Source organism: Canis lupus, chromosome 1 (assembly GCF_011100685.1).
Source record: "Canis lupus familiaris isolate Mischka breed German Shepherd chromosome 1, alternate assembly UU_Cfam_GSD_1.0, whole genome shotgun sequence".
Lineage (NCBI taxonomy): Eukaryota > Metazoa > Chordata > Mammalia > Carnivora > Canidae > Canis > Canis lupus.
In genome coordinates this window covers 70,847,302-70,863,493 of record NC_049222.1, presented here as the reverse complement: position 1 = coordinate 70,863,493, position 16,192 = coordinate 70,847,302, and the positions used below count along the sequence as shown (strand labels likewise).

Here is a 16,192-nt window from a genome sequence, read left to right as displayed (position 1 = left end):
GGGGCGGGGCGGGGGCGCGGGGCCCGGCCGGGGCTGAGCCTTGGCCGCCGTGGGGCCCCGCCGCTCTGGTCTCGAGGTCCGGCTGCAGCCTCGTCAGCAAGTGGCTCCGGCCGCCATTAAGGGGACTCTCAGCGGAGAGGGACTGGGCGAGGGCCTGCCTGGGGCGCGGGGGGCGCGGGGGGGCGCGGGGACCTCCCGCAGCCACGCGCTCCGCGGCCGCCAGGGGGCACCACGGCCCGGACGGGACAGGCGGGGGCGGGGCGGGGCGGGGGGAGGAGTCGGAGTCGGGTGCTAGGCCTGGACGCCGTCCGCAGCCCAGCAGCTCGGCTCAGCAGCTCGGGCCTCCGGGTGCAGACCCCCGGGCGCAGGCTCGGGGAGCGCCGTCCCGTCTCAAATCGGCTCCCGAAAACCGTTCAGGACGCAAAGGTAAACCTACAAACAGGCCAGGCGTTCCTCTAAAGCCTTACATTTCGCCTCAGAAAAGCATTGGAATGGGTGAAAAACAACAATTCGGACACAATACTAGGCATCTATTTAAAGTATTGTCTAAGTCTATGTTACTGTGTTAATCTCAAGTGAAAAAACTTAATGTCCCGATTTTGTTATATATACTGGTGCTGAGGCCGTGGGTGTTTTACATTTGCCCTACGGAAAAGTGTTGCTTTCTTTATCCATCAAAAAACTTGCAATGACTCTCCCTTACAGAGAAAGGCAATACAGTAACAACTCTTTCCCCCAAATCACTTATAGTCTCCATACAACATGCACATTATATCACAGTATATGCATCTTTTTATCAGAAGTAAGCCTGCATACCTCCTAACCTTATTCTAAAATTTCCTGATGGATCAAAGATTTTAAATGGGAAAGACAAAACAATGAATTATTTCTGTACTCTTCAACTTGGCCTTTCTCAATGAAACAAAATATAAAAGCCATAAGAAAATCGACTATTAATGCACATTTTTAAAATGGTCTTCATGGCAAATAAGAGACACAATGGGAAAAAAAATTTTTTTAATAGTTCTTTCTTTGCAAGAGAGAAAGAGAACATGAGCTGAGAGGAGAGGCAAAGGCAGAAGAAGCAGGCTCTTGCTGATCAAGGGGACGGGACAGATTCGGGGCTCTATCCCAGGACCCTGAGACCATGACCTGGCAGATGCTTACCCCTTGAGCCACCCAGGGGCCCCTGGAAAAATATTTTTAAATTCATCTCAAGTTGATACTGAACTTCAAAATAAAAAAAAAAATACAAACTGAAACTACAAGATACTAGTTTACCTTCAGACTGGCAAAAATCAAAAGAATTTGATAAGACATTGTGTTGGTGAGTCTGTGGAGAAACAGGCACTTTCTCTCACGTTTCCTGTGGGTACGAATATAAACTGGGACAACTTCCCTGAAGGGTAAGGAAGGGCAACTTGGCAGAAATTTTCAAGACTGAAGACTGGCAAGGTAGGGCGCACTTGGGTGGCTCAGCGGAGCAAGAGGCTGTCTGATTCAGCTCAGGTCAGGAGCTCGCTCAGACCTCAGGGTCACATTACCAGCTTCCTGCTCAGTGGGGAGCCTGCGGATGCCTCTGTCCCGCCACCCCCCTCCGCCTTGTGCACCTGTGAGCAGGCTGGGCTCTCTCAAGTAAATAAATAAAATCCTTAAAAAAGAGTGCCAAGATAGACTACTATTTAAATACTACCATTTCTACTGTTTATCTGAGTGAATGTAAAGCATATATACACATTTGTGTGACTGTGTATGAAACCCTGCATAGCAAATCTCTGGAAGGATATACAAGAAACTGGAGCAGTGGATGCCTTTTATAGGGGTAAACTGGGTGTCCAGAAACACAAAAGGGCAAGTGAGATTTATGCCTTTTAGAACTTAAGGTTTTGTACCAAAATTAAGAAGCTTTTGAAAAGTGAACGTGCAGGCTGACCATGTTTTTCCAAAGCCAACTCTTCATCATGATACAAAGCATATTGTGAGCATAGCACTTTGCGCACATTTAAAAAAGAGAAATAGTTTAGTAACTTCTTTTGATTTGTACCTATGTGTATCTTGAAATCCAGTTTCTTTTAACAAACCCAAATAAAACCGGGAATACCTAGAAGGAAGTGGGGAAGAGGTTTTTATATATTACAGGGAAGAAAAAAAGAATCGCTGATTTTTGATATGCAATTGTCCTTGTAGAGTATATTCTCAATATTCTATTGTTAGAATAATATTGTAATTAACTGCTACAGAGACTAGAGTGCTACGATGAGAGCTATTTATTCAAAACCTGGAGCTAGAAACAGGGATCTTTATAAAGTTTTGCTTAAAGGTTCATGATTAAACTTATAAACCTACTGTAAACCCATGTATCTTCCATTTAATGTCTCTGTTGTCAAAAACAGAAAACTAAAGTTTTAAAGTAATAAACCTTCTTGTCTATACATTATACATATCTGTCACATAATGCTGCCTCTCTTGCTTCTCTGAGAAATGAAGGAAATGTTAACAGAAACATTCAATATCCTTGTGCCAAAGTTGTCGTTCTTGATTTGGCTTTTCAGCCTCCAGTTTGCTACTTCTTCCTTTAATAACTATGTTAAATAAATGAAAAAACGTTTTCCTGCATAACAGCTGTAGATATTTGGGGATGCCTGGGTGGCTCAGCAATTGAGCATCTGCCTCTGGCTCAGGTCATGATCCCTGAGTTGTAGGTAGGATGAGTCCCACATCAGGCTCCCCACAGGGAGCCTGCTTCTCCCTCTCCCTATGTCTCTACCTCTCTCTGTGTGTCTCTCATGAATAAATAAAATCTTTAAAAAAAATTGTAGATATTTGGGAATAATTAATCAAACAGAGGGGTATGTTCTAAACCAAGTGAGAAGTATATGGAGGAGTCAGGTGGCATTGATAATATGGTATATACACCACTTTTTTAACAGAAAAGATGACAATTTCTATTTGGACCTCATAGACACTATGGACTTCCTACTATTTCTCTTCCTACTATTTACCGCTGGTACTGACACTTCACAGATCCTGGCAGAGCAGCTAGAGACATGAACAGCTTTCCTACAGCATAAGGGAGATCACCTACAAGACAAGCAGAAAGGAGGATTCATATACCTACGCAACAAAAGAGAACAGGTAAAAACAAAACAAAACAAAACAAAAGAAACAGCCTCCACCTAAACACTGATTGTCCCTGAGAGAGGACCAGCAGACATCAAACTCTCATCTGTATTATGATAGTTACACAACTTTAAGGGGAAGGAGTAACCAAGGGGAGCAGGGGAAGAAATGTTCATGAAAGTACTGATTTAAAAAAAGAAAACGGGCATCTGGGTGGCTCAGCCAGTGAACCATCAGCCTTTGGCTGGGGTCATGATCCCAGGGTCTTGGAATGGAGCCACACTGGGCTCCCTGTTCGCTTCTCCCCCTCCCCCTGCTCATGCTCTCTCATTCTTTCCTGCTCATGCTCTCTAAAAATGAATATTTTAAAAAAATGTTTATAAAGAAAATAATGACAGCGAGCATAGAGAATTTAGTGTCACATACTGCATTAATAATAAGCTCTTTACAACCTATGTGGTAGATACACTACTGCTACCAACAGTGTATCTTCCAGGAAAGGAAACCTAACCCTAAAGAGGCCAAGTGCCTAACCTAAAAGCAAGGTCACAAAACCTGTAGTAAAGTAGCAGAATTAGGACAGACTATTAGACTGAAACCTAAGATTTTTAAAATCCCTGACTCAGAGCCCAGTCCTAATATCAAGCAAGAATAATTAAAACAATATGATTTTAGCACAGCAATCACTCCTATCATTACAATAACTGGAAGTTCTGGCTGATGCCAAGATAAGAAAAAGAAATGAGAGAGACGAATTGGAAAGGAACCAACTGTCCTTATATATAGACAATGATTATCTTCCCCCAAAATACAAGAGAATCTGTAGACAAACTACTAAATAATCTAATAAACTTTTGCAAAGTTTCTAGGTATACATGGTTAACATACAAAAACCAATTGTATATACCTGTAATAACCAATTATGAAATATAATTTAAAAAACCATGTGCATCTCCTATGGAAAGGTTAAAGCAGGTTTATAATTGAAAAAACTCACTATCACAAAGATGGTGATTACCCTCAAACTAAAGGCAATTCTTACTAAAATCTCAATTGAGCTGATCCTAAAATTAATCTAAAGACCACAGGGCCAAGAAGAACTGAAACCACTTTGTTTTTTTTGTTTGTTTGTTTGTTTTTTTAATTTTTATTTATTTATGATAGTCACAGAGAGAGGGGGAGGGGAGGGCAGAGACACGGGCAGAGGGAGAAGCAGGCTCCATGCACCGGGAGCCCAACATGGGATTCAATCCTGGGTCTCCAGGATCGCGCCCTGGGCCAAAGGCAGGCGCTAAACCGCTGGGCCACCCAGGGATCCCTGAAACCACTTTGAAAATGAAAAGGAAGGAGGTCCTTGCCCTACCAAATAGGAAAACTGAATTTAGGTACTGCAGTATTGGCCCAGTAAGAGGCCACATATGCATGGAAACTTCACATATGGTGGAGATGGAATTACAGATCATTAGAAAAAGTAAGAATAGTCAATACACAGTATGGGGATAAATGGATGTGCATATTGCCAGGGATGGTAGGAGAAGATGGATCCTGATCTCGCATCATATGCCACCAGTCCCCCAAAAAGAAAAAAATCTCGGGTGGATTACAAGCCTAGATACAAAAAGAAAGCTTTAAAAGTTTTAGAATATAGAAAAGTTTAACAGTGAAGGGATGGGTTTCTTTAAAAAACAAGACATAAAAGGTACCAACTATAAAGCAAAAATTTAAGAAATTTGGTCACATTAAGATTTAATGTGTCCCTTCAATACAAGACCCCATAAATAAAATTTAAAAAGATAATTCACACTAGGAGAAGGCAGGTACAAAACCAAAAGGGATTAGTATTAAAATTTACAACCAAATATAAGTGAAAGAGAAAAAAGCTAACACCCAAATAAATAAATGGGCAGAAGATGAGAGTAAGAAATTCACAAAAGAAGAAACAAAACTGTCCTTTTCTGATTCTTCTTTTTAGGACGTATGAGTATGAGGATGGTTTTAGTTTATGCTATGCCTTGTGATGAAGTGCGCTAATTGTTCAGGAAAAGCTATGGCAAAAACTAACCCTGAAATCTTAATGACTTAGTTCACTACGACAAAAGCTTATTTCTTCTCGGTGCTACATGTCCATCATCAGTAGGAGGGTGAAAGAGGCTGTATTCTACAGAGTCATGCAAAGATCCAGGATGATAACGGCTCCATCAGTCAGCAGATGCACCATCTGGAATTTACCCTGTGGTTGGTTGTCTGATGTGCCAGTGACTGCTTACATAAGTAACTCCAGTTGCCTGCAGACCTAAATGCAAACAGATATAAATCAACTCCCACAAATTTATCAGTAATAATGCCTACATTTTTTTATCTGTTTAACTCCTGTGTTCCTCTATCAGTTGGTCTGGAACTAAGGTAAGGAAAAGAGTAATCTTATCTAAAGAGATCCAAACATCCTCCCCCAAGGTTACGTTAATCTCCATACTCACCTATTATTTCTGAAATATTTTATAAGTGAATTTTTTTAAGGGAAGCCATTAGAAGAACTATAAAGGTTTTCACACCTTCCAAATCACTAGAGCCAGAGACAATGAAGCTAAGAAAATGTAATCAAGGCACCAAACAACTAGGAAAAACATGGCAAACAGAAAACAGAATGAGATGGTAGAAGTAAGTCCAAATGTACTACTACTAATAATAAAATGTAAACTACTTAAATTCATCTCTAAGATTTTCCAGTTGAGTTTAAAAATATATGTTTACTAAAGACTACTAAAAGCCTTACAGAGAAAATTTAAACGAAAGGATAGAATATAGTACCTTATCTTATTACACTTTGCTTTACTGCACTTGACAGATACTATGATTTTTGCAAATTGAAGTTTTGTGGCAACGCTGCTTTAAGCAATCTCTTGGTGCCATTTTTTCTAACAGCATTTTCTCACTTTGTGTGTGTCACAACTTGGTATTCAATTATTTCAAACATTTTCATTATTATTTGATATGGTGATCTGTGATCTTTGATGTTACTACTGTAATTGTTTCGGGATGCCACAAACCACATCCATCTAAGACAGTGAACCTAGTCAATAAATGTGTGTATTGTCTACTCCACCAACTAGCCATCTCCTCACCTCTCTCAGGCCTCCTTATTGCCTGAGACACAACGATATTGAAATGAGGCCAATTAATAACCCTACAATGGCCTCTAAGTGTTCAAGTGGAAGGAAGAATAACACATCCCTTACTTTAAATCAAAAGGTAGAAATTACTAAGCTTAGTGAGGAAGGCATGTCAAAAGCTAAGGCAGGCTGAAATCTAGGCCTCTTGCACCAAACAACAGAGCTGTGAATGCAAAGAAAAAGTTCTTGAAGAAAATATAAAGCACTATTCCACCGAACACATTAATGACAATAAAAGTGAGACAGCCTTATTATGGATTTGGGGAAAGTATGTGTGGTACTCCGTAGAAGATCACACCAGTCATAACATTCCCTTAGACCAACACCTAAGCCATAGCAAGGCCCTATCTCTCCAATTCTGTGAAGGCTGAGAGAGATGAGGGGAGGTTGCAGCAGAAACTCCTGAAGCTAGCAGAGGTTGTTTTATAAGGTTTACAGAAAGAAGCCATCTCCATGACATACAAGTCCAAGGTGAAGCAGCAAGTGATCCAGGAGATCTAACTAAGGTAATTCATGAAGATGGCTATACTCAACAACAGACTTTCAATGCAAATGAAATAGCCTTCAACTGGAGGATGTCATTTAGGACTTTCATAGCTGGTGAAAAAGCCAATGCCTGGCTTCAAAGGCCAGGCTGACTCTCTTCTTAGGGGCTAACATGGCTGGTAATTTTCAGTTGAAGCCACTGTTCCTTTACCTTTCTGAAAATCCAAGGGCCCTTAAGAAATATACTAAATCTACTCTGTGCTCTACAAATGGAACAATGGAGCCCGGATGGCAACACATCTGTTTACAGTATGGTTTACTGAATATTTTAAGCCCACTCTTGAAACCAACTGCTCAGAAAAAAGATCCTTTCAAAATATTACTGCTCATTGGGACACCTGGGAGTGTCTGTCTTTGGCTCAGGGCGTGATCCCGGTCACGGGATCGAGTCCCACATCAGGCTCCCTGTGAAGAGCCTGCTTCTCCCTCTGTCTGTGTCTCTGCCTCTCTCTCTGTCTCTCATGAATAAATAAATAAAAATCTTTAAAAAAAATATTACTGTTCATTGACAATGTTCTGGGTCACTCAAGACCTCTGGTGGAGATGTACAAGGAGATAAACATGTTCACATCCGGTAACAAAACATCCATTAAGAAACGCATTTTATAAGACTATAGCTGCCATAGATAGTGGTTCCTCTGATGGATTTGGACAAGGTAAGTCAAAAACCTTCTGGGAAGGATTCACTTTATAGATGCCATTAAGAACATTTATGACTCATGGAAAGAATCATTAACATTCATTAACATTCATTAACTTCATTGTTGTCCTATTTTAAGAAATTGCCCCAGCCACCCAACATTCACAACCACCACCCTCATCAGTCAGCAGCCATCCTCACTAAGGCAAGATTCTCCACAATCAAAAAGATTTTGGGTCACTTAAATCTCAGATGATGGTTAGTATTTTTTAGCAATAAAGTATTTTTTAATTAAGGTATGCACATCGAGGGATCCCTGGGTGGCGCAGCGGTTTGGAGCCTGCCTTTGGCCCAGGGCGCGATCCTGGAGACCCAGGATTGAATCCCATGTCGGGCTCCAGGTGCACAGAGCCTGCTTCTCCCTCTGCCTGTGTCTCTGCCTCTCTCTCTCTCTCTCTCTATCATAAATAAATAAATATTTTTAAAAAAAGGTATGCACATCGGGATTTTTAGACGTAATGATATTGTACATTTAAGAGACTAGACTATAGTGCTAACATAACATTTATATGCACAGGAAATCAAAAGGTTCATTTGATTTGCTTTATTGTGATATTCACTGGGTTGCAGTGGTCTGGAACTGAACCTAAACATACCTCCAAACATCTCTGTGGTATGCTTGTAGAATTCATAGCAAAAAGCAATAAAAAGATGAACATGTTTCATGATTAAAGATATAACCTACCAAGAGATTACAATGATCACATCTTATGAAAATAGATATAAAATCTATAAAGCAAAACTAGTGAAAATAGGAGAAATTAATAAATCCATAATCCTAAAACACTAACATACCTCCAAAAAATAATCATAAAACACTAACATACCTCCAAAAAATAAAATAAAATAACATACCTCCAAAAAATCAGAAGTTTGATCAGTAAATATAGAATACTGTTTCAACAGAGAATATAAACTTTTCAAATAGGATATACACTGAAGTCATCATGTATTAAGCTCAAAAGGAAATCACAAGAAATTCTGGAAAGAAGAACCATATATGCAGACCATACAATGACCAGAATACAATAATATTTGAAACTTCTTGATGAAAGGATAACACAAAAAATCTATTTCTAAATAACTTGCAACATAGAGAAATTAATGCAGAATTCAACACAAGTACTTTAAAATTAATGTAAGAATTCATACTAAAATCTGTGGAATATGGTTAAATAAAATTCCAAGCATTCAAGATTATAGCCATAATACAAACCATTTTAGGGACCCTGGGTGGCTCAGCGTTTAGGTGTCTGCCTTCAGCTCAGGGCATGATCTCAGGGCCCAGGGATCAAGTCCCACATTGGGCTCCCTGCATGGAGCCTGCTTCTCCCTCTATGTCTCTGCCTCACTCTGTGTGTCTTTCATGAATAAATAAACAAAACCTTTTTAAAAAAATACAAACCATTTTAGAAAACTGGCAGTGTCTAGGAGCACCTGGGTGGCTCAGTCAGTTGGGTGTCCACAACTCTTGGTTTCAGCTTGGTGGTGGTCATGGGGTCATAGGGGATAGAGTCCCATGTTCAGGCTCTGCACTTGGTAGGGAGTCTGCTTGGGATTCTTTCCCCTCCCTCTCCCTCTTACCAGCATTCTCTCTCTCTCTCTCTCTTTCTCTCAAATAAATCTTACAAAAAAAGAAAAGAAGGATGGGGCACCTAGGTGGCTCAGTCATTAAGCAACTAAGTCTTTATTTCCACTCAGGTCAGATCTCAGGGTTTTAAGATGGAGCCCCACATCAGGCTCTACACTCTGCAGGGAGTGTCCTTGAAATTCTTTCCCTCTGCCCTCCCCCGCACTCTCTCTCTAAAATGGATAAATTCTTTAAAAAAAACCTGGCAGTATCCATAAAAAATGAACACCACACATTTTATGATTTAGTACTTCCACTTCTAGATATATATAACAGAAACATACATTCACTAAGAAATATCCAAAAAGAGGGTCATAGAATCATTTGAAAATAATGACCAAAACCAAAAACTGAAAACAAACCAATGTTCAGAAATACTAAGACTGAAACACTGATACTTGCTCACAATGGCATATTAAATAGCAATAAGAATGAATGAACTATGACCATGTACAATTATCACAGATGACCCTCACAAACATACTGTTTACTGAAAGGAGTCAGACATCAAAGAGTACATATAGTATGATTCCATTTATATAGATTTTAAAACCAGACAAATCTTTGGCAATAAAAAATTAGGATGTTTATCCTTGGAAGGGTTAGTGATTAGGAAAGGGCACAAAGGGGTAGTCTCTAGGGTGTGGTGATGTTCTGTTTCTCAGTCCATGTTCAGTTATTTACCCATGATGTACACAAGCTATCAAGTTGTTCATTTTGTGCACATTTCTGTGTATTACTATATACATATATATGTATACGTAACATGAATATGTATATATGATTAAAATAAATAAGTTTAGTTATGTTATACTCAATAAAAAGTTATAATGTAGTAACTGTGGTCCACCAGTCTGGGTCACAATAGCAAGGAGATTTAGAACAGGTTTTACCTCACCAGTGATGGCTATGTATCATGAACACAAAATATACCTTTGCTTGTTACATTCCACTAAGATTTTTGGAGTTGTAATCACAACATAACCTAGCCTATCCTGATACTTATCTTCAGATGTGTAAGAAAAGTGTTTAACTAAAACACAAAATGCAAAAGCTATAAAGAGAAAGGACTTGATAAATTTAAAAAAGACACCTTAACAATATTTTTTAGAAATGGAGTAGAGGGACAGAAGAATACTACAGCCCACCTGAAAAAACTCTCAACAAAATAAGTATATAATATTGGATTATCACCCTGCATATAAAATATGCACAAATACTGACATAAGCGATTAAATAAACAAACGCAGAAGAGACAAACCTTCCCTACAGAAGAATTCCAAATAAAATATGTAGGGGGCGCCTGGGTGGCTCAGTCAGTTAAGCATCTGCCTTGGCTGTGGGGTCATGACCCCAGCATCCTGGACCCAAGCCCTGTGGCGGGTTCTGTGCCTGGCGAGGGAGTCTGCTTCTCCCTCTCCCTGCTCTTGCTCTCTCTCTCCCCCCCTCAAATAAATAAATCCTTTTAAATAAATATGTAGATACATCCCTCTGAGAGGTGGAGCTTAACCTCTCCCCTCTTTGACTGTGTGCTGAACTTGGTGACTTGCTTCTAAAGAATACAGTATGGCAACTTTATAGGGGAGAAACCTGGCCAACACTACTGCAACCCAAGCGGTCATGAATAACCAGTGATGTCATATGGATTTCATGTGCCCCCGATATGATAAGAAGGGCACTTCACTGTGGTATTCATTTCCAAAACCCAGTCTAGTCATGAGAAAATATCAAACACAACTTAAAAACATTCTACTAAATCCCTGGCCAGGATTCCCCAAAACGGTCAAGGAAATTGTCCACGACCTTAGATGACTAAGAGGATGACACCAAAAACAATGTATCCTAGAATGAATCCTGAAATAGAAAATGGAAAATCTGTGGATACCTGAATCAAGTCTAGAGTATACTTAATAGCAACATACCAGTGTTGGTGTCTTACTGCACCACAGTAATTCATTCAGGATGACATAGTGACTAAACCGTGTCCCCCTAAAAGATGTATCTTGAAGCCCTAACCCCCAACAGGTCTGACTATACTGGATAGAGTCTTTAAGGAGATGATCAATAAAACTCATGTCCTTATAAGAAGTAGAAGAGGAAAAAAATAAAAAAAAAAGAAGTAGAAGAGGGGCACCTGGATGGCTCAATCAGTTAAGCATCAGACTCTTGGTTTCAGCTCAGGTCATGATCTCAGGGTAGTGAGACTGAGCCCAGAGTTGGGTTCTGTGCTCAGTGCAGAGTCTGCTTGTCCCTCTCACCCTCTCCTCTCCCAACTCTCTCTCTCTCAAATAAAAATCTAAAAAAAAAAAGAAAGGAAAGAAAGAAAGAAAAGAAAGAAAAGAAAGAAGAAAGAAAGAAAGAAAGAAAGAAAGAAAGAAAGAAAGAAAGAAAGAAAGAAAGAAAGAAAGAAAGAAAGAAAGAAAAAGAAGTGGAAGAGGGATCCCTGGGTGGCGCAGCGGTTTGGAGCCTGCCTTTGGCCCGGGGCACGATCCTTGAGACCTGGGATCGAATCCCACGTCGGGCTCCCGGTGCATGGAGCCTGCTTCTCCCTCTGCCTGTGTCTCTGCCTCTCTCTCTCTCTCTGTGACTATCATAAATAAATAAAAATTAAAAAAAAAAAAAAAAAAAGAAGTGGAAGAAATACCAGATCTTTTTTCTCCCTGTGCACATACAGAGTAAAAGCCACCTGAGGTCATACCAAGCCAGGAGGAGAGGCTTCACCCAAAACAACCCTAGTGGCACCTTAATCTTGGAACTTCCAACATCCAAAACTGTAAGAAAATACATTCTTGTTTAAACCACCCAATCTGTGTATTTATTTTGGCAGCCTGAGGTGACAAATGCTGAGGGTAACACTAAAGGAAACAGAAACTACTAAAGAGTATAAAGGAACTCTCTGTTACTATCTTTGCAATGTTTCTGTAAATCTAAAAAGTTATTTAAAAAAAAAAGCAACTGGGGATCCCTGGGTGGCTCAGCGGTTTAGCGCCTGCCTTCGGCCCGGGGTATGATCCTGGGGTCCTGGGATCGAGTCCCACGTTGGGCTTCCTGCAGAGCCATTTTCTCCCTCTGCCCTGTGTCTCTGCCTCTCTCTCTATCATAAATAAATAAATAAATAAATAAATAAATAAATAAATAAATAAATAAATAAATAAATAAATCTTTAAAAAAAAAAAAAGAAAATGTAGTCTTCTGGGGAGTATGGAAGGGACGGGGGAGGGACCTTTCATCATCTTTCCAGATCACCTTCCTCTCAACCGGTGTGGCCTAATTCCCTGGTAATAAGTGCCATGAAACAACAGCTATTTTCAGCTATGACAAGATCTGCTGTCCCAGAGCCGACATCAGTTTAAATAAAGCATTAGTAACTAGCACTCTTAACTAGAAGAAAGAGTTAATAACTCCTGCCAGCTGCCTTTCACCGTCCTCTTTTTATCTTAGTCTATCCTTTGTCCTTGGGCTAGAGATTCACAACTGTTTGACTCTCTGTGCACTTTATGGGGACCACTAAGGGGTGGCAAAGATAAGACAGCTCTCTCTCTGGTCTTGAAATTTAAATCACTGGGAGTGGGGACAGGGAGTAGGTGAAGGGGAATAGCTTTAGCCCTCTGTCTCATGTGTTCTCTGGCTATGCGACAAAAAGCAAAATAGTTCTAGACTAGTTTTGTCTTTGAATGTTGTGTAATTACTCTTATATGACACTTCTAATGTATTTACGAAATTTATCAGAAGGTGCATTACACAGATGAATTCTTTTCTTGTCTTCTATAATGGCACTGGAATAATGTTAAATTTGCTTTCAAACTGCACAGACAAGGTCAAAATGTACACAATTTGGTTTAAGCTACACTGTGGGACAATCAGTTAATCTGGGGGCAATTGCTCCAATCAGAAACTCACACTCCCAAAGATGGACACCTTTAAAGCAGGAAAATCACATTCCAGAGATGATACAGCTTTTCTATTATCCGTATATCTGGAGAATTTATAATTAAAATACTGAATGCCAAGTGGTTTTTATTGGTAAAAATCAGTAGCTTGCTAATCAAAATCACAGCTGTTAGAAAGGGCTCTCATTGGTGAAATGAATGGCTGTCCATATATGTAGATTGCATAATCTGTCTATAAAATATTTTAGACAAACAGGGCACCTAGGTAGCTCCATAAGTGTCCAACTCTTTGTTTCAGCTCAGGACATGATCTTGAGGTTGTGGGATAGATCTCCATGGTTCTCTGTGCTCACCACAGGAGTCTGTAGGTCCCTCTTCCCTCTGCCTCCTCCCCTTGCTAGCGCTATCTCTAAAATAAATAAATCAAATCTTTAAAAAAAATATTTTAGACAGTTTATAAGAATAAAATGTGACTCTTATTTAGGGGTAGTCCTTAAGACTAAGATCCACATGTCTAAAGTGGCCCATGTCCAGCTACTAGCTGTGAGAATTTCTGGTTGAGTGGTGCCAACTATAAGGTTAACAGAATCCTATACCCGGAATATTGTCCTATCTGACTCAAGTGAACCAGTCATAAAATCAGGGCTCAGAATACCTAAAAATTCAGGAGCTAAGCCCATAGGAAAAGGTATATCATGATTTATGCCTGCTTGCTAAGAATACTTAGTAAATGATTGTTGTATAGAATTATTGTTATCTGAAACTAGTTTTCATTATAACCCCATCTACCTCAAGTTTTCCTGCAGTTATTGTTCTATATGAAAAAGTCCTAAGAGCTGTGCATGACCAAACTGGCTCAGATCAGTTTTCATCAGTACAATAAAAAAGTTAGATTAGATCTGGCATCACTAATGTGTCCTAAAACATTTGGATCGTAGTTACGGAAGTAAGACACAAGCCAGAGAAAGGGAGTCACACTGAAATAAAGCAGTCAACTTCAGCAGACAGATATTTTTCTAGGATCCTCAGCTAAGAACTTTGATAGATAAATTCTAATTTATTTACCTAAATAACTATTTCAAAGGGGAGAGGGGAGACGGCCATAGCCCGTCTCATCTCAAATTTCTTGGCAGTGAATGTAAAAGACTTACTTTAATGAGTATTTTTAATATAATTGTCTTATCAGAAGCAAATTCTTATTCATAATACTCATTATCTACAACAGTATTTCAAGACCCTCCTAACAATATCTGGGACAAATCACAATTCTAGGCCACTAGTCCTACCAACAAGTAATTAAAACATCAAAGGGAGGTCTTTAAAACTTATGCCAATTTGGCTATGGTTTTTAAGAAAATGGTGTAGAGAGGATTCTGAGTACACATTAAATTTTTTTAAGGAAAATTTGAAGGCATTTTATGAAAGAAGTTACAGGAATGGCCTATAAGCTCATGAAAAAGGCATTCAAATATGGGAAATGCAAACTGAAACTATACTGAAATACCTATACCCACTAGAATGCCTACAATTAAAATAACACCACCAGGGGCACCTGGTTGGCTCAATTAGTAGAGCCTGCAAATCTTGATCTAAGGGTTGTGAGGGGGGTCCCTGGGTGGCTCAGCAGTTTATTGCCTGTCTTTAGTCCAGGGCGTGGTCCTGGAGTCCCAGGATCAAATCCCACATCAGGCTCCCTGCAAAGGGCCTGCTTCTCCCTTTGCCTGTGTCTCTGCCTCTCCCTCTCTGTGTCTCTTATGAATAAATAAAATCTTAAAAAAAAAAAAAATGAGGGTTGTGAGTTCAAGCTCCCCAATGGGTGTAGAAATAAACTAAAATGTCAAAAAAAAAAAAAAGATGACAACACCAATTGCTGTGGAAGATACAGAGCAATTAGAACTCTCCAACACTGCTAATGGGAATTTCAAATGGTGGTAAGACAAAGGACATATACTTACCCTATGACCCAGCCAACCTACTCCTAAGCATATACTCAAGAGAAGTACAGTGTGTCTACAAAATGACTGTACAGGAATTATCTGTAGCAGCTTTACAAGAGGCCCAAACTGGAACAATGAGAAATGTCCACCAACAGGTGAGTGGATAAACACTCACATATACAGATTGCTGTATATTCATGCAACTGAACGCTACTCAGCAAAAACAAAAGAATGAAGTGTTGATACACAAAATAAAATGGATGTGTCTCTGAAGCACTATGCTGAGCAAAAGAAGACAGACACAACAGTTCACACTACAGGATTCCAGATATGTAAATTCCAAGAGCAGAGAGAAACTAACGTCACTGACAGAAACCAGAACAGTGGGTACTTGGGCTAAGAGGGAGTTGACTGGAATGGGGCCCAGAGAGAACAGTGGTGCACAGGGGTATATAGTTGTTAAACTTCAAATTGTACACATAAGTCTGTGCAGTCTACCGTATATAAGTTATACTGGGGAAGCAAAAAGAATCTTAACTGGTACACATTCATGAAAAGATTACAGAATAAGTATTTTGTATAGAATACAATTAAGAATTACCTTGACCTAATTAAGTATATAGCCTAGACCATGAATAACAAATTACAATGCAAAAAAAAAAAAAAAAAAAACCTACCAGAAAAGATAATGTGACCAGTAGAAAGATTGTTGAAATGTAAATATTTTTATTCTTCCTCAATCTGTAAAAGACTTTATTAAAAAAAAAAAAATTTAAGCAGTTCCTCAGGTCCCAAAATCTATAATTCCTATAAATCTATATTTCCTAATTCACAGATACAGGGCCTCTTTTTTTTTAAGATTTTATTTATTTATTCATGACAGACATATATAGAGAGAGGCAGAGACATAGGCAGAGGGAGAAGCAGGCTCCATGCAGGGAGCCTGATGTGGGACTCGATCCCAGATCTCCAGGATCACACCCTGGGCTAAAGGTGGCACTAAACCGCTGGGCCACTGGGGCCGCCCAGGGCCTCTCTTTTAATAGAAAGAATATCTGCCATTCTTTACATTCCATCGAACGCATTATTTACTAAAGTACTCTGGATTGAAAATACGGAGAACAGTAACGATCCAACACTGCTACACCACCTACAACATTGCTGCCCAACAGAACTTTCTGCAATGATGGAAACATGTG

The 16,192-nt window shown here is 39.6% G+C and overlaps 1 protein-coding gene and 1 long non-coding RNA gene across 18 annotated transcripts in view; one reads left to right on the top strand and one right to left on the bottom strand.

Annotated features, from left to right (window-relative positions):
- Positions 1 to 16,192, bottom strand: part of CDC14B (cell division cycle 14B) — a 102,680-nt gene that overhangs the window by 58,957 nt on the left and 27,531 nt on the right. The gene's annotated exons all lie outside the window — the stretch shown is intronic.
- LOC102157082 lies at positions 278 to 7,676 on the top strand. Its single transcript, XR_005353942.1, has 3 exons — positions 278 to 426; positions 3,025 to 3,135; positions 5,093 to 7,676. It is a non-coding gene; the product is annotated as an uncharacterized LOC102157082 (long non-coding RNA).